A 19,423-nucleotide genomic window follows, 5' to 3' on the forward strand; every position below is an offset into this window, starting at 1 on the left:
TGTTAAAACTTTTAAATGGTGAGATTCTACACGCAAACCTAGATTTCAGGCTTTTCCCAGAGAATCAAGTGCTTGGTGAATATTGACGCCACATTTGAAGTGCCAGTAATGGCGCTGTCCCCTTTAGAAGGTAAGCATTTCTGGTTGGCCACAATCCCTACCACTCCCTCTTGTCTTCCTCACCCAGACTTGAGAGTCGGTTGCCATTGTATCATCTTCCAGCTGGGAGGTACCACTCATTTACACCAGCTGCTGCGTCCCTTAGGTATTTGAGTGTCTGACTGTTGGGCTAGATCAGGGCTTCTGGAGGGGAGAAGCAGAGGCAGCTGTGGGGGAACTGGAGTTGAGATCCTTTGAGCCTAGAGGAAGACTAGTTTTGTGGGTCCTGTGAGGGGAAGGGACTAACTGCCCACTTTGGGACTCCTGTGAGGTGGCTTGCAGATGCCTGGGAGACCAGAGACTCTGTCCTTGTCATTGTGTTGGAAGATCTCTGGGCTCAGGCTTGGATCTGCCTCCCCAGATGACCAGACTAGCTTGGACCAGGATTACCTACTTGTAATCGTGAGGACAGAAGACAAGGAGATTTTCCTGTGAAAATTTAGGATGTACAAGAACCCTGGGACTTTTGAGAAGCACTCAAAGGAAGCCCCACAGGATCACAGAACTGAATATCCTCCAGTGATGTCGGGAGCATTCAGAGCAGGGTATTGATGAAGGGACGAGACATCAGCTGTTATGTATGAGCTTTGGGGATGTCTTGCTCTATGGGATGAGTCCCCTTCTCCTATCTGCAGGGCTGGAGTTCTGTGATTTGCTTGTGTGCCATCACCAAGCGGCGCTTTCTCTTTGTTTTGTCATCATGTGAAGTTGCATGCCTGAAAGGATTTTTCAAAGAGCCTCAAGCATAGAGCTCAATATTTTTTTCTCAACAGCAGATGTTCTAATAGTCTGTCTCCTGTTGCATGAGAAAGTATAAAGGAGATGATGGAGCCACCACATATTTCCAACTATCACCTGGCATTCCTGTGGGATACTGTAGCAGCGTCCCGAGTGGCCTCTCACATTTTACTTTCCCAGGCATCCCACACTCTAGCTTCAGAGTTCTCTTCCCAGCTCCTGACACTAATCTGGCCACCGTCACTCTTTTACAGTTCATCTCTGGGTTCCTACGCCTTCATTTAGTGCCTGGTATCTTTAGTATCGCTTTCTAGACTTCCCGTGCATGGCCAGCTTCATCTCTCTACCATCATATGCTTTGCTCAACTTCCTGAATACTCTGCTCTCTGCTTCTCTCCAGGCCCCTGCTCAGCGTGCTGCTTCAGCGTGAGGGGCCCTTTTCTTCAACTCTGCTTGTTGAACCCCTGTCAAACTCCTATTCTATCGTCAAAGCCCACCTTGACTGCTGTCTCTCTCTAAGTCATTTCTGGTATTTCCAGTAGGCATCACAACCGTTTGATCTCTGTCCTAACACCTTCCCTAAATTATTGTGTGCATGTGCTCCTCTCCCCACCTGCCCTCTCCCTGCCCCCAATCCAGAACTCCTTAAGGGCAATAGAGCAATGCCCCTCAAGAGAATTTGGACAAAAGGAAAATGAGGTGAATCTTCTGAGAGTTAAATTAAAAAATAAACTTAATGGGCCAGGAAAGTCATATAGGAAGACAACTTAAGTAGTCAGAATGATTCCTGGTTCAGAGTGTGACTTGATTGAAGCTATCTTTAAAACAGCATTCATCAAGTGATAACCTGGGGGTGGGGAGAGGTATGTGTGTGTGGGAGAACCCATTGTCTTATTATATCTTCCTCTGAGGGGTTTGCCTCATGAATTAGTATATTCAAGGTTGTGAGAAGTCTGATAGTAATGAATCTTTTTTCACTTTGCTGAATCTAGTATTTCTTGAATGTATTGACTATTTTTTTCATAGAACCCTATTAATATCTGCTGGACTAAAGAAATGCTATACTCATCAGAAGGGGGATTGGTCTGTATTGAAGCTGGAAAAAAGAAAATCAAATGGGCAAATGCTACCAGTGTCCATTCAACAGCCATTTGAATGAGATGATGTCCTGGCCTGAGGTCTGTGCTGTGGGGTCCTGGCAGTTAGTGAGTCCTTTCCAAGGAGATGAGCACAATGTGCTCCCTTGACCTGATACCATAGAATCATTTGAGTCAGATGACTAATTTCCCTTATTCGCACTTTATGCTCACCAGACAATCTGATTACAGTTTAATTTCCAAAGTAAATTTCTTTTCTTTTTTTTTTTTTTGAGGGCGATTGGCCCTGAGCTAACATCTGCTGCCAATCCTCCTCTTTTTGCTGAGGAAGACTGGCCCAGAGCTAACATCCATGCCCATCTTCCTCTACTTTATATGTGGGACGCCTACCACAGCATGGCTTGCCAAGCGGTGCCATGTCCGCACCCAGGATCCAAACCAGTGAACCCAGGGCCGCCGAAGTAGAACATGCGAACTTAACCACTGCGCCACCAAGCCAGCCCCCAAAGTAAATTTCTTACATGAAGGGAATAATCTGGTCTGAGGATGGAACGTTTAACCCACTATAATTCTATTATGGTAGTCAACTGGCATTCTGGGCTGGACAACAGTCCTTTGTGGCCTTGATTAGTGAGAGTCCATGCCTGAGATACGGACTCACTCTTGGTGGAATAAAACAAAATCACATTTCAGCACCTGCAAGTCTGTGGATGATATCCTAGTTCTGTGGTGAATAACAATGTCAATCCATAGCACTTATGAAGCACCATTTCAGTTATCTGTTGCTGTGTAACAAATTACCACCTAGCGGCTTAATTCAAGAACAATCATTTTATTATTACCCCCTGTGTCTGTGGATCAGTAATTTGGGAAGATGTAGTTGAACAGTTCTGGCTTGGATTGTGGTTAAACAATGACTGGAGCAGCTAAAGATTGATTGGCATCTCTCTCTCTTCATGTAGACTCAGAACCTCTCCATTTGCTCTCTCCATGTGGGCGGCTTAGAGCTTCCTCACAATATGGTGTCCACAGGGCTCCAAAAACAAGATTCTCAGTGAACCAGGTAGAAGCCCTGGCAACTGTTCTGATCTTGCCTCAGAAGTCACATCACTTCCAATTGCTCTATTTGTTAAAAGTGAGTCACAGGCCCACCCAGATTCAAAGGGAGGGGAAGTAGGTTCCACCTCTCGATGAGAAAAGCGTCAAGATTCTAAGGAGTGTGTGTGATGGGAGATAATGTGGTTTTCTTTGGAAAATAAAACTTGTTACAAGCACTTACTATGTTCAATTCCTTTGCTAAGTCACACACACACACCCCTTATTTATTTCTCACAAAAATCTGTGAGATAATTCTTATCATTCTCCATTTTTATGGATGATGAAACTGAGGCTCTTAGAGGTTAAGTAATTTTTCCAGAGACTTGTAGTTGGTTAGTTGTAGGATTGGGTTTTGAAACCAATGTGTAGTCTTAAAGAATATGCTCCACCACCTTCTGATGCACCCAAGGTAAATGCCACCTGGGGAAGTTCCTGGCCATCTGTCAGCCAGTCTTCCTAGTGACTCCCACCTTACTGTGTATACTATGTGTGCTGGGAGAGTATTTCAAAGTGTTGATCAGGATGCCTTCCTCCTTAAACCACCACAGTCCTTTACCTCTGCCTGAAGGTCTTTCCCTCATGGAAACCCTGCATGTTCCTACCACCTCTGGTCCAAATAACAAGACACCATTTACCCCTTTATAAAACCAGAAAACAAAGGCCACAGATACTCGTTTATTAAGTTTCCAAGCTGCCTGTTGACTAGATAAAAATGTCCTAGTGATGCTGATGCTTTGCCCAGATCTCCTTGGATCCCTTTTCCACGTGTATGCCCCCCTTTAGCGTTCTTGAGTTTCTAACAGTCAGCACCTGTGGCTCCTTTTCAAAGACCTTCCCTTGGGCACCTGGAGCCCACTCTGCACCATCACATGGGAAGACAGAGGGCCTTGGAGCTTATATCCCTCCAGGCAGTCCTCGGCCAATGCCTGGAGGGTGGGGAGTACAAGCGCCCAGCTCCCTGTCCTCTGCTTGGCACAGCTCTGAGGGATAAAGTTACACTCCACAGCATCTCTGCAGGATCAGGGTAAAGCTACGCTTCATGGGACTTGCTTAAAATTGCACCCTTTCTTGGCTTCTTCCTCTTCTTTCTCCTGTTTCCCCCACTTCTCTGGGAGCACCACCTTTGAAAATCACTCAGAGTCTGCTTCTGGGATCCCTGAGCTGTGGCCTCTAGAATGGGAAAAGAGAAGGAGGAGGAGCTGGAGAAAATTCTTCCGTACAAGCCCTGTCCTCTGCCAGATCAGAGAGCCACAGGAAAGTTGGGCCACCTGGCCCTTCTCATTGTCCTTCAGAGAGTAGACCCTCTCCTGGGCTCAAATGACAGCAGCTGGCTAGTCATCTGTCGGCCACCAGCACACTGTTCTGGACCAAGAGTGTCTCCTCAATCCTCTGCCTGACTCCCCTACCCCATTCAATGGGACAAGCACCCTGGAAAGCAGCTTAAACAAGTGGTGGTGGTGTAAGGAACGTTCCCCCCGGACCCAGCACCCTCTCCCTCATAACTGACAAGGTGATACTGGAAGGAACTCAGTCCAAACCTCCCGCTAAGCCAGGGAGGGGTTGGAGCCCACACTGAACTAAGAGTTAGAATTCTTGTGCTTCAGTCCTTGCTCAGCGTCCAGTTAGCTCTGTGACCCGTTTTCTTATCTGCAATATAGTCCCTGAGATCCCTCCAGCTCTAAATGTCTGTGCTTTCAAAAGACATGTTCAGTGCCTCCCGAGAGCTTATAATCTTGTTAAGGAAATACGACACAATTAGAGGGCTGTATATGACAGACTATAAGGCAAAGCTGAAATCGGTCCAATTAAGAGGGAAAATGTCTGGTGCAGAAAACAAGTACAGTGGCTGATTAGGATGGAGGATTTCTGTGGGACAGAGTCTTCAGAAAAGGGTTGAAGGAGGAGTTTGAGAAGGGCCTTGGAGGTTGACTACTGCTTAGGTGGGGAAGGGGAAAAGCCTCGATAGTCTTATGCATACAATTGTTACCTGGCTGTGAAATGAGGGCAGAGGCAAGGGAGGGCAGAGAATGGAATTCTGGTTATCATTTAATTGCTATTCCAACTCTAAGTGAATACAACACACACACTGCTCCAGTTACAAAATGCTAGTTATTTACAGGGCTGTGTTTCTATTCTCCCAGGCTTAACACACATCACTGGAAATCTGACATTCGGAATTGGCTTTTCCAACCCCCTAAATTTTAATTAAAGTAATTATGTTACCAACAGAAGCTGTAATTTATCTTCTCATTGTGTTTACAAAGAGGAAAAAGGCAACTTTGGCCAAGCACATTTCCCCTGCATCCTATTTCTGGTTTGTTTCTTTTGGTGGTGGGGATGAGGGAGTGTCCTAGGCTGGGTGGTCCAGAGACCATACTGCTCACGGCTCTCTCCTCTCTACAGTACCAGAGGGTCCTGTTCCCGCTGTTTGGAAGAACTGTGCTACTGAGAGCCTCAAAATGGCTTGAGCTGTGTTATTCAGAAGCAGCACCTGAGCTAAAGGGCAAGTCCATCTTCTAGCAAAGCCCTTTTGGCACAACTCTTTGTGTGTATGGTGTGTGTGTGTGTGTGTGTGTGTGTGTGTGTGTGGCATTGCAGGAATAAGAAGCTCCGTGACTTAGATGAGAACTTTCCATGCAATTAACTTCCACCAGCCTAAAGCAGGTACTGAAGGGAACCACTGGGCCAGTCTGCTTAGTAAATACCCATCCCCAGATGTAGAGCAATTCAGTGGAAATAATTACGCTGGGTCAATTAAGCAGAACTCAGACCTCCTCCTATTAGCCTGTCTGAATTTTTGGTTTCCATGAGCCAGGTTTGTTCTCGATTTAAACTGCTTTACCTCTGGAAAAGGGGGCCTCTGGGGAAACACCATGCATTTGTGTGGTGGTGGTTGATGCCAGAGAAGGTAGCCCCCCACTTCCCAGCCAAGACCTCTTGGGCTGGGCCTGACAGGCCTAGGCTGGAGTGCTGGCCCCAGCACTTAGTAGCCCTGTAACCCTAGGCAAGGTACGTAACTCTCTAAACCTTAGTTTTCTCATTTGAAAAGTGGGGATGGTAAGAGGGCCTTTATCCCAGTTCTTTCATGAGGATTAATTGAGAAAAAGCTGGTAAAGCTCTGAAAAAAGGGCCTGAGATATAATAAATGCTTGTTAAGCAGCAGCTATTATTATTATTATGGTGATAATTACCAGCAGAAAAAATTAGTATTATGATAACTGTGCCACCTACGATGATCCAATGGAAAACCTCTGCAAAGGGCGGCATGCGAATGTAAGAGCTAATTATGCTCAACTCCGAACATGCAGAATTTAAAGAAACTAATATGTGAGTTTATAAAATGGAACAACTAGGGGGTGATGTAAGGACTGGACAAAAGAAGGAACACCAGAATTCAATGAATTCTAAATACCCTTGGCTGTACCGACCTTCAGCCCATTTGTAGATTACTGATGGCTTGTCACAAAGGCTGGGGGGGAGGCTGAGAAACTAAGCATTGGGGACCACTGTCAGGTTGAAAATGAATCAGAAATGAAGTGACATCACCTCCAGGATAAGGCAAATCAGGAAGAAATGCAATCCAACTGACCAGAATTCATTTTTTTGTACAACAATAGTATTTATTGAGAGCTTACAATTTGACCGAGGCATTTCTTACTGCTTTATGTGAATTCCCTATTTAATCCTTACCACAACTTAAAAGGTTGAAATCTCAATTTTACAGATACATGACCTGTCAGGGAACACACTTACTACAGAAAATGAAGGGTCCCCTACTTCTCAGAGGCCCACGTACGGTCTGGGAGAGTGTAGACCCACCAAAAAGCTTACCTGTGGGAGGGTCTTACCTACACTCTGGAGAATTAGGATATAGTTGTATTCATGTAATCATCAAACAACTATTTAGGTAGGATCTACTTCTCTGTGCCAGGAACTGAGTTTGGTGTTGAAGATATAATGAGGAACAAAAGTAGATGTGATCAACTTATGGGAAGATGGAGTAGGTGTTACTTTCCCTTATTCCTCCTGCTATGTACAACAAAACACCCTGGATGTTGTATACAAAACAAACATAAGAAGACTCTGAAAGGTGGAAAGAAGAAGGCAGATCAGCAAGGGACCTTGGGACCCAAGGAATGACACAGTGGTGAGTTCTCTGGGTTTTCTTTTTGCCTCATGTATCCCAGATGGAGATGAAGAAGCTGGCAACCTGGAAATGCCAATGGACACACACAATAAAAATCCTGCTCCTCTAGGCGAAGGACCAGGGAAGGGGCAGCTTAGCAAGACAGAGAACTTTTAGTCAGTAACAGCTCTACTACAGCCAAACACCATAGAAAAAAACTGTGGCGTTATCTCCACCCATACCTGCAAAGGCTGACTGAGGAGCCTAGACTTCCACCCTCTTGAGGCTGTAAGGAGGGGCTCCAACCCCCTTCAGTAATCGTGTCAGAGAAGGCCAAATAAGAAGGCAAGACTTTGATCTGCTCCAGGTGGTAATGAGGCTCTCCCCATCCCTACCTGTGATGTCAATAGAAGCCACTTCCTCCCCTACCCAGCAGTGATGAGGCACCCCTGCCCCTCCCTGCTGGAGTGGTATCAGAGGAGGCCTAGTGGAGACTCAAGACTTACACCTCTGCCCAGTGGTAATGAAGCAACCCCTCACCTCCACGCTTTTGTATCAGTGGAGGCCACATGGGAAGTGGTAGTGAGATACACTCCTGACCCTCCCCACCAGAGAGGCATCAGTGGAGGTTTGGTGGGCACAGGGAACTCCTACCTTTGCACAGCCCCACCTCCCAGCTGTCAATGGAAGCTAAGTAGGGAATGTTGACTTATACCCCTACCTGGCAGTAATAAGGTAGTACCCCTGCCCCTTTCTCCTGCAAGGGCTGTGCCAGAAGAAGCCAGCTAAAGCAAAGGTTTAAATAAGATCCAGTGATTCATGACATAATACTCACAATACCCTGGTTTCAATCAAAAACTACCTGTTATGCCAAGAACCAGGAAATCTCAAATTGAATGTAAGAAGGCAATCAACTGATGCCAGCATCAAGATGACAGAGATGTTAGAATTATCTGACAAACATTTTAAAGCAGTCATTGTAAAAATACTTCAACAAGCAGTTATAAACAAGCTTGAAATAAATGAAAAGATACAAAATTTCACCAAAGAAATAGAAGATGTAACGAACAACTCAATGTTAATTTTAGAACTGAGAAACATAATAACTGAAAATAAAAATCTCAAAGCATCAATTGAACAGCAGAATAGAGGGACAGAGGAAAGAACCATTGAACTTGGAGAGAGAAAAGCAAAAGAAGTCATCAAATCTGAACAACAGAGAGAAAATAAGCTGAAAAAAAAGAAGAGTTTCAGGGGCTTGTGGGACTAGAACAAAAGATCTAGTATTCGTGTCCTGGCTCTCACAGAATGAGAGGAGAAAAAGGACAGGACAGAAAAATACTCAAAGAGATAACGGCTGAAAACTTCTCAAATTTGGCAAAAGACATACCTACATATTCAAGAAGCTGAGTGAACCTCAAACAGAAAAAAACCAAAGAAATCCACAGCAAGACACATTACAATCAAACTTCTGAAAACTGAAGGCAAAGAAAAAATTTTTAAAGCAGCAAGAGAGAAATGACACATTACCTATAAGGGAAAAACAATTCAAATGACAACAAATTTCTCATAAAAAACCATGGCAGTCAGAAAGAAGTGTTACAATAATTTTCAAGTGCTGAAAGCAAAGAAATGTCAACCCAGAATCCCATAGTCAGTGAAAATATCCTTCAAGAATGAAGGGGAAATGAAGACATTCTCGGATGAAGAAAAACTAACAGGATATGTTGCCAGCAGAGCTACCCTAAGTGAATGACTATAGGAAGTATCCAAAAAAAAAGAAAAAAAAGAAATGGAAATGATAAAAGAAGGAACTTTGGAATATCAGGAAGTAAGAGCATGGTAAGTAAAAATATGTGTAAAAAATAGATTTTCCTTCTCTTATTGAGTTTGCTAAATTTTTTTGTTGGTGAAGCAGAAAATATTTTGGGGCTGGCACCGTGGCCAAGTGGTTAAGTTTGCATGCTCTGCACGGTGACCTAGGGTTTCACTGGTTCGGATCCTGGGTGTGAACATGGCACCGCTCATCAGGCCATGCTGCGGGAGTGTCCCACATGCCACAACTAGAAGGACCCACAACTGAAATATACAACTAGGTACTGGGGGTATTTGGGGAGAAAAAGTAGGAAAAAAAAAGAAAATATAACACTGTCTGATATGCTTCTAAATGTATGAATAAGAAATAGTTAAGACAATTATAAGTGGGTGAGGGGACAGAGACATAAAATAAAATAAGATTTCTATACTTTACTCAAACTGGTAAAATTAAAAACCAATGGGCTATAATAAGTTATGTATGTTTAATGCAATACCTAGAGCAACCACTAAAAAATCTGTACAGAGATATACTCAAAAATGCTATAGATAAAATCAAACCAGAATTTTAAAAATGCTCAAGTAACCCACAGGAAGGCAGGAAAAACCAAACAGATAAAATAAAAAATAGAGAGAACAAACAGTAAAATGGCAGGCTTAAGCTCTAACATATCACTAATTATATTAACTATAAATGGTCTAAATATACAAAATAAAAAACAGATTGGCAGAGTGGATTAACAAACATGAGTCAAATATATGTTATCTACAAGAAACACACTTCAAACATAACTATAAAAAGACATAAAAAGATATGTAATGAAAACATTAATCAAAAGAAAGCAAGACTAGCTATACTAATAGCAGATAAAGCAGACTTCAGGACAAAGAAAATGACCACAGACGTTATATGATAAGAAAAGGATCTGTCTATCAAGAAGACACAGCAATCTCAAATGTGTAAGCATCAAAGAACAGAGCTGCAAAATATATGCAGCCAAAACTGATAGAACCAAAGGGAGAAATAGACAAACCCACAGTTACAGAGGCTTCAGCACCCTCTCTGGATAATTGAATGAACAACTAGATGGAAAATCAGTAGGGAAATCAAAAAACTCAACAACACCATCAACCAACAGGATCTAGTTGAAATTTACAGAACGCTCCATGGTAGAATATACTTTGTTTTCAAGTGCCCACAGAACACAGATAACACAGACCATTTCCTGGGCTATAAAACAAACCCCAACATATTTTTAAAGAATTGAAATCATACAGAATGTGCTCTCCTACCACAATGGAATGGCACTGGAAATCAATAGCAGAAAGATAATAAGAAAATCTCCAAATACTTGGAAACAAAGAACATATTCCTAAATAACCCATGGGTCAAAGGGGAAGTCTCAAGGGAAATAAAAAATTATTGAACTGAATGAAAATAAAAACAACACATCAGGGCTGGCCCCGTTGCCGAGTGGTTAAGTTCATGTGCTCCGCTTTGGTGGCCCAGTGTTATCCAGTTTGGATCCTGGGCACGGACCTGTGCACTGCTCATCAAGCCATGCTGTGGAAGCATCCCACATAGAACTAGAATGACCTACAACTAGGATATACAACTACGTACTGGGGCTTTGGGGAGAAAAAACAAAACCAAAAACCACAGCATATCAACATTTGTGGGATACAGCTAAAGTAATGCTGAGAGGGTAATTGATAGCACTGAATTCATGTATTAGAAAATAGGAAAAGATTCCAGGCAATAATTTAAGCTCCCTACTCAGGAACCTAGAAAAAGAAGAGCAAAATAAACCCAAAGCAAGCAGAAGGAAGGAAGTAATAAAGAAAACAGTAGGGACTGGCCCCGTGGCCAGGTGGTTAAGTTCATGCACTCCGCTTCGGCAGCCCACGTTTTCGCTGGTTCAGATCCTGGGCACAGACCTAGCACCACTCATCAAGCCATGCTGAGGTGGTGTCCCATGTGGCACAACGAGAAGGACCTACATATAGAATATACAACTATGTACTGGGGGGCTTTGGGGAAGAAGAAGAAGAAAAAAAGATTGGCAATAGATGTTAGCTCAGGTGCCAATCTTTAAAAAAAAAAAAAGAAAACAGAAGTCAATGATACTGAAAACAACAAAAGAGAGAAGATCTGTGAAACAAAGAGCTGTTTTTTTGAAAAGAGCAATAAAATTGACAAATTCTAGCAAGAATGACAAAGTAAAAGAAAGAAGTTAGCAGTATCAAGAATGGGGGATATCACTACCAATTCCACAGATATCAAAGGATAGTAAAGGAATGCTACTAACAATTCTACACACACAAAGTTGACAACTTAGACAAAATAGACTTGTTTTGAAAAACACCAACTACAACAACTTACCAAATACGAAATAGATAGTTTGAATAGCTCTATAACTATTAAGGAAATTGAATCATAGCTTCGCGAACTCTCCCAAAAGAAATTTCCAGGCCCAGATGGTTTCATTGGAGAATTCTGTCAAGTTTAAAGAAGAATGAAGACCAATTTTACACAATCTCTTCCAAAAAATAGAAAAAGAGGAACACTTCTCAATTAATTTTATAAAATTATCTGATACCAAAACAAGATAGATAGTATAATAAAAAGAAAGAAAAAAATCACAGACCAATATCATTCATGAATATAGACACAAAAATCTCTAACAAGATATTAGCAAATAGAATTCAGCAATATACAAAATGAATTATATACCATGACCACGTGAGGTTTATTGCATGGATACAAGACTGGTTTAACATAAGAACGTCAATCCATATTAATAAGCTACAGAGGAAAATTCAACTAACATCAATCAATGCAGAAAAAGCATTAACAAAATGTAACACTTATTTAGATTGAAAACTAAGAATAATAGGAATAGATGGGAACTTTCTTGATAAAGAGGACTACAAAAAACCAACAGGTAACATTGTACTTAATGGTGAAATATTGACTGATTTCTTGATTAAATCAGAAACAATTCAAGGATGTCCACTATCACTACTTTTATTCAACATAGTGCTGGAAGTTCTAGCCAGTGTAATAAAGGAAGAAAATAGAATAAAAGGCATATGCACTGGAAAGAAAGAAATAAAACCCTCCTTATTTGCATATGACATGATTGTTTACACAGAAAATCTCAAGGTATCTACAAAAATAGTCCTGGAATAAGTGAGTTCAGCAAGGTCACAGGATACGAGACAAACATAGAAAAAACAATTGTATTTCTACATACTAGCAATGAACTCATGGACACCAAAATTTAAAAATATAATACTGTTTACAATGACTCAAAAAAATGAAATACTTAGGTGTAAGTCTAGCAAAACATGTACAGGAATTATATGCTAAAAACTACAAAATGCTGATAAGAGAAATCAAGGGGGATACAAATAACTGAAGATATATACTGTGTTCATGGATTGGAAGAATGAACATAGTAAAAAAGTCAGTTGTCCCAAATTGGTGTACAAGTTCAATACAATTTCTATCAAAATTCCGGCAAGATTTAAAAATATAAATATAGACAAGATTATTCTGAAATTTATATCAAAAGGCAAAAGTTTATATCAAAAGAATTAAAATAGCTTAAAGAATTTTGGAAAGAGGAAAAAAGTGGGAGAAATTAGTCTACTCGATTTCAAGACTTAATATGTAACGGAAATAATGAAGTCTGTGTGGTACTGACAGTGGGATAAGCACATTGATCAATAGAGTGCAATAGAGAACTCCGACATAGACCCAGATAAATATCCCCAACTTATTTTTGATGGAAGTATGAAAGCAATTCAACAGAGGAAAGATACCTATTTAGCAAACGGTGCTGGTGTAATTGGAAATCTATAGCCATAAAAGTGAACCTTGACTTGTCTCATACGTTATACAAAACAAATCAAAATAGATCATGGGCTTAAATGTAAAATGTAAATTATAAAATTTATAGAAAAAAATCATGGAAGAAACTCTTCATGATCAAGGGCCAGCCAAAAAGTGCTAATGACATGAAAATCATGATCCATCAGGGAAAAATTGATAAATTGGACTTCATCACAAGTAAAAAATTCTGCTCTGTGAAAGATTCTGTTCAGAGAATGAAAAGACAAGTTATAGACTGGGAGAAAATATTTTCAAAAAACATAACCAATAAGGACTAGTACCTAGAATAGACAAAGAACTTTGAAAACTCAACAGGAAAACATACCAATACAATTAGAAAATGGGTCAAAAACATGAAGAGGCATTTCTCCTAAGTGGATATTTGGATGGAAGATAGGACATGAAAAGATGTGCACCATCATTAGTCATTAGGGAAACACAAATTGAAGCCACAATGAGATTTCATTACATTCTTACCCGAATGACTAAAACAAAAAATAGTGATAACACTAAATGCTGGAGAGGATTCACAGAAACGAGACCACTCATACATTGCTGATGGGAATGTAAATGTTACAGCCACTCTGGAAAACAGTTTGGCAGTTTATTAAAAAAAACTAAACATGCAACTACCATAGACCAAGCGATTGCACTCCTGGGCATTTATCCCAGAGAAATGATAATTTATATTCACAGAAAAACCTGTACATGAATGTTTATGGCAGCTTTATTCCTGAGAGTCCAAAATGAAACAACTCAGATGTCCTTCAACAGTTTAAACAAACTGTGATACAGCCATTCCATGGGATACAACTCAGCAATAAAAAAGAATAAACAACTGATACAAGTAACAACCTGAATGAATCTCCAGAGAATTAGGCTGAGTGAAAAAAGCCAATCTTGATAGATTATACACTATATGATTCCATTTATATAACATTCTTGAAATGACAAAGTTACAGTAATGGAGAACAGATGAGTGGTGGCCAAGGGTTAAGGAGAGGTTGAAGACAGGATGGAGATAGGTGTGGCAATAAAACCACAATGTGGGGGATCCCTGCTGTGATGGAAATGTTCTGTAGCTTGACTGTATCAATGTCAATATCCTGGTGATACTGGATGGAATTCTGTAAGATGTTACCATTGTGGGGAACTGCGTAAAGGGTACATGAGATCTCTTCGTTATTTCTTATAACTGCATGGGAATCCATAATTACCTCAAAATAAAAAGTTGAATTAAAAAATAAGTGTGACCCCTTTGCTGATGAGGTTTATAGTATTCTGCAGGAGAGAGGAATTAATTAAATCTCTATACAAACACATAAAAAATCACCTATAACAGTGCTTTAAAGAAGAGGTGTATAGTCCTGGGAGAACATATACTAGGCAGGGTGAGTGATCACATAATTTATTGCTCAAACTGGTACACTTCTGAGAGTGAAAGGGGTGTGATTAGTAGTTAAGCTGGGAGAGTGGGCCTCAACTGGGACTCATGGTCACCCTAATAATAGGGGAGGGGCGTCCTGAGGCCGGGGGAGGCTCCCTGAAGGAGGAGAAGCTAGACCTAAGATCTGAAGGCGGATTTAGAGTGAATTAGGCAAGCTGGGAGGGCAGGCAACACAGGCCAAGGCCCTGTGGGAGCGTGGACCTGTGGGAGAGGGAGCACCGGGAAGCCCTGCATGGTTTTCAGCAGGAGGAGCCTCAGCTGGGCTCTGTTCCCATGACCGTGGTGGCGCTCTCCCTTCCTTCTCCCTTCCTGATGCCAGTGCTCCGTTGTAGGTGCTTGGTTGTCAACTCCATGTTTGATCTGAGGCTATATTTAGTTCCCTGCTTTGCTCTTTCTGCCACACTTGAACAATTTCCCAAGAACCGCCAGCTCTCTTGGGACCCCCAGTTGCTCCTGATTCTGACTCTTGGGTGGGTGAAAGGGGCATGGCGCCTGAGTGCGGGGGCAGGAGGACCACAGACTATCCATGATACATCTCCTTCTCTTCTGGCAGCAGCTAAAGTGACCTCGAGCATTCTTGAGGTTTTCCCATCCGTCCTTTTCCCCCGTGGGATGCCTGTTTTCAGCTGCAGCCCCATCTTTATTTGACTCTTCTCACTCTGGGGAGCTCTTCCTCCTGGTTTCTCCACCCAGGCTCCTCTTGCTTTCTTCTCTTGTGTCCGAATTTGCTCTTCAGAAATAACCCAACTGCCCGTTATTAGCCTTGGAGGGTGGGTTTAAGCTCCCTGATGTCAGCGTCTTGATCTGTAAATAGAGATGCTGACTCAGGCGCTGCCCACCTCCTAGAACTCTCAGAAGATTAAATGCGAGGTTGGGTGAGCAATTATGCAGAGTCATAGCATTGAGGTCAGTTACCTGAGGCCATTTCTATATTATTTACTCTGCAGTTCTGCAATCTCACCTTGGGGAATAAAAGCTTTGACTTCTCACAAAGGAAATCCAGGCATCATTGGGCAAGTGGAACATATTTTTGGGGGGGAGGTGTGGAGGGAGATGGAGAGGGGAATTAGGAGAAGCAAAGGGTGTCTAATAGTGATTTATTAAGTCCTTATTATGTGCCAGACTCTATACAGACGTTATCTTCTTGGATACTCAAAACACTCTTTGAGATAGGAACTACTCATATCTCCATTCTACAGATGGGGAAACCGAAGCCCAGAGAGTTTACGCACCTTCCCTAAGGCCACCCAGCTAGTAAAGCAGAGTTAGGATTTGAACTCTGCTCTGTTCGAATCCAGAATCATGTTTGACCACGGAGCTCTGCGGTCTCCCTGGAGATCACCTCCCATCTCCAGTACCTGAAAGCTTATCTGTCTTGTCTTTTTCTCTCTTCTCCCTGACACTCCCACTACCACCTAGGCCCCTCTTCTCTCTCTCCTTCTCTCTTTTTCACTTTGCTTTCCCACTTTTTTCCCAGTCCTGTTTTCTTCTCTGCTATCTAGGGCTTAACCCCCAGTGCCACCCCTAGGGAACAGGTTGCCTCTGCTCAGGTCTCATTATCACTGTTGCCTGGAGCTTCTCACAGTTGCTGATCTCTGTTAAACTTGGTAGGCATCTCCTGGTGCCTTTTTAGATGCAAATATCGTACTCCTGGGAAGGGATGCATTAAGGCATCAACATTTAAGTATGAATTAGATGCTCCCCTGTGTATAAATTTTGTTGGGGAACACAAAGCTAGGAGTCATGGGAACAGAGAAGGGAGATTGGATGCAACAAAGACTCTAAGCATACACTCAGCTCTAGAAAGCAGAACTTGGGCTGGCTTGGGGTCAGGAAGATGTCCAGTTGAAGCAGATGAGGCCTGAAACTATACTGATGTCAACTAAAACAGCAGGCCCATGCTTTCTTTTTGTGTAGCCCTTTAAATTTGCTTGGTTCTTCCTTGTAAATTCTCTCCTTTAATCCTCAAACTCAGTGAAGTGAATTTGCTTTCCCCTGTCATAACCATGAGACATGTTAAAGGTTCTCAGCTAGCACTTGCAAAGCCAAGACTAGACTTTAAATCCTCTCATATCCCCATCTCCACCTCTTCTAGAAAACCTCCTGCTTTTCTACTATAGGATATTCTAATTAAATTGCCCAAGTCTCCTGTCTTCTGTCCATTCATTCCGTTGTTCTTTCATTCATTCGATAAGCATTTACTGAAGACCTATTAGGTTCACCAGGCACTAGGTTAAGCTTTTACATAAATTATTCATTTGCTTCTCAAAACGACCCTATCAGGAAGATGTTAGAATACCTTCTTTTAAGACGGGAAGATTGAATAACGCCCAATTGACCAATGCCCCAGCAACGGAGCTCTGAAATCCATCCCCATGCTAATGCTGCGGCCACACTTTCCACAGGCTTCTCCCAGCCCCTGATAGAATGTGGCAGGGATGCTGTGCATGGCAGGCCTATTTCTGGGAGATAGGGAGCTCCTCAGAGGGTGAATTGACTCGAGGGATCCCCATCAGCCTTGCCAAACTTTCTTAGAATGCACAGTAATCAAAGATTCTTTCATCCAACTTTCCTTCCTCCCTGGGCAGAAGAGTAAAACAAAAACCTATTTTCTTCCATACCTTCTTTCCCAGTTGCATCCACCTCATCAGATTTATGCCTTCTTTTCTTTTGGAGACATGACTGGGGAGAAAATGTAGACAAAGTTGCTGATGACTTTCAGCTGCTGAATGAGTATGTTCTTTCCTGGAGGTTGTTAAGTTTCCATTGTTGAGTTGACTTCTTCAGCCTGAACTTGCTACTTGAATACAGGCCTGGAATTCACCGACCACGACTTTCTCTCCCGTTCTAGGGGGTGTCATTTAAAGATAAGGACGTCACCAACTAAATCACCCAGCTCTTCTCAAATTTCTAGGCACTTTGTGGAAGCCACGTGCCCAGTGAGTACCAGCTCCCAGCATTAGTCCTCATGGTGTGTGCTTGGCTGGGAAGATAGGTGGTGCAGCAGAAAGAACACCAGCTGTAAAGCCAGATAGATCTGAATGTAAATATCATCCAGGGCATGTTGAGTGATCTAGGGCAGGAACACTGTATAGACCACTGTGTAAGCGCTTAGCTCTAATGTCAGACAGATCAGGATTCAAGCCCCTAGTTGTGTCACTCACAAGCTGTGCAGCTCAACCTCTCTGAATTAACCTTTCTTCATCTGTAAAATGGGGACAAACTACCGGCCTCCACAGGCCTGTTAAGAAGAGTAAGACATTTATAACCAAACTTATATAGCACTTTATCTGTGCCACACTTTGTTCAACTGCTTTATGTACATTAATTTATTTAATATTCACTATGACCCTATATGGTAGGTATTTTCCCTATCTCCATTCACAGATGAGGAATGGAAGCACAGAGAGGTTAAGTAATTTGTCCAAGGTCACACAGCTGGTGGTTGGTATGGTTGGAATTGAACAAAGGTAATTTAGCTTCAAAGTATGAACTCCTAATTACTCTGCTAGAATGCTGATGGGTCCTTACCACACATCTGGTCCAGAGCTGGTGCTCAGTATACATTAACACTCATCATTAGTATCACCAACATGATTGCCTCTATCACAATGGTTTCACCTGTATACACTTCTGTTTCTCAGTCTATTGACTGGAACCAAGAAAACCTACTGTGTCAGAATTAAATGAAGCCATGGCCATAGAAGACGTGGAGGCTGACTTAAAGAAAGCCCTTCTTAAATGTCAGTTTTCAGGTTGTTTTTTTCTGCTCTCCCTTCTTCTTTCTCTTTCACTTTTCCTCATGATAAAGTCTTTGGTGCTGCCTTTATGGGCAAGATTCTTAATATAACTCCTATACCTATGACCGCTAGGCAGATGGTCACCTGTGGTAGAGAATAGAATCAATCAAATCTTAGAGCTTTTGCCTCTTAAGAAAGTGTCCACATGCTAAAAAGAACAGATGACTAGGAGCTGCAACAGGAGTGTTATTATTTACATTCATCCGTTTCATCGTTTATTGCGCATTTACTGAGGGTCAGTGCTGTGCCAGGGTTGGGCCAGGCGCGGGGGTACAGTGTTGAGAAAATAGACCCTTCTTGCCTTCATGGATACACAGTGATGTGAAGTCTTGATTTCAGGGTCTTCTAACTGCTTTCATCTGCATTTCAGGTTTTGTTTTAGAATCGTTTGGCTCTGTAGAAATTCAGAGTTACAATGTGGACTGTTGTTTTGATGTTAATCAACTAATTAATTTCCTATTTAGTTCTAAAAAGGATATGAACTGGCTTACCGACAACGCACAGATACAGTAAGACCGAAGAGTATCAAGCAATAAAAACAAATAGTATTTAGTAAAAGAGGAGCAGAGGACAGAGAATTTGTTCGGAAGACCGTTTGAGTAAGTGAACCCGGTACTCAGCTTGATTGTCGAGACAAGAGGAAGACAAAGCGAGGAGACAAAGCCACTTTAAAAAAGCCTTTAAGAAAGGATGTCAGTTTCACAGGAGAAACTCACTTTTGCCTGGCTCTAAGTTTTACGAGGAATTCCTCTTTAGATCCTCATATGAGGAGTGCTGAATATGTTGTAAAATATGAGGAAAGGAATAATTGGAATGCTTCTCTCTACACGCAAGCTGTGGGTGCTGATGGAAAGATATCTAGATTATTAAGGAGTTGGAAGAGTGTGTGCGTGTGTGTGTGTGTGTGTGTATTTGTGATGTCAGGGAAAAGAACAGTTTCCCAAGGTGTTATTTCACTGTGATAGTTAAAAAAACCTGAAAGAAGTCCTATTAGGGTGACATTTAGTGTAATCTCACAGATAACCTACACCATAGAGTTTGCTTTCTCCAGTGGTTTGTAACAGGGACAGAAACCTGAAGGGAAAATGTGTTCTCAGTGGGGCCTTCTTTGCTCTCCCCATTGGGACCGGGTGAGGGGTAATCCTAGCTCTGCACCTGCCTTTCCCAGCTGAAGTAGGCGTTATGCCAGCAAGGGTGACGGGAGCCCATTCTAGCCCTAGCCCTCTCTTTTAAATTCCAAAGAGA

Source organism: Equus quagga, chromosome 2, assembly GCF_021613505.1.
Source record: "Equus quagga isolate Etosha38 chromosome 2, UCLA_HA_Equagga_1.0, whole genome shotgun sequence".
In the NCBI taxonomy this organism is placed as follows: Eukaryota; Metazoa; Chordata; class Mammalia; order Perissodactyla; family Equidae; genus Equus; species Equus quagga.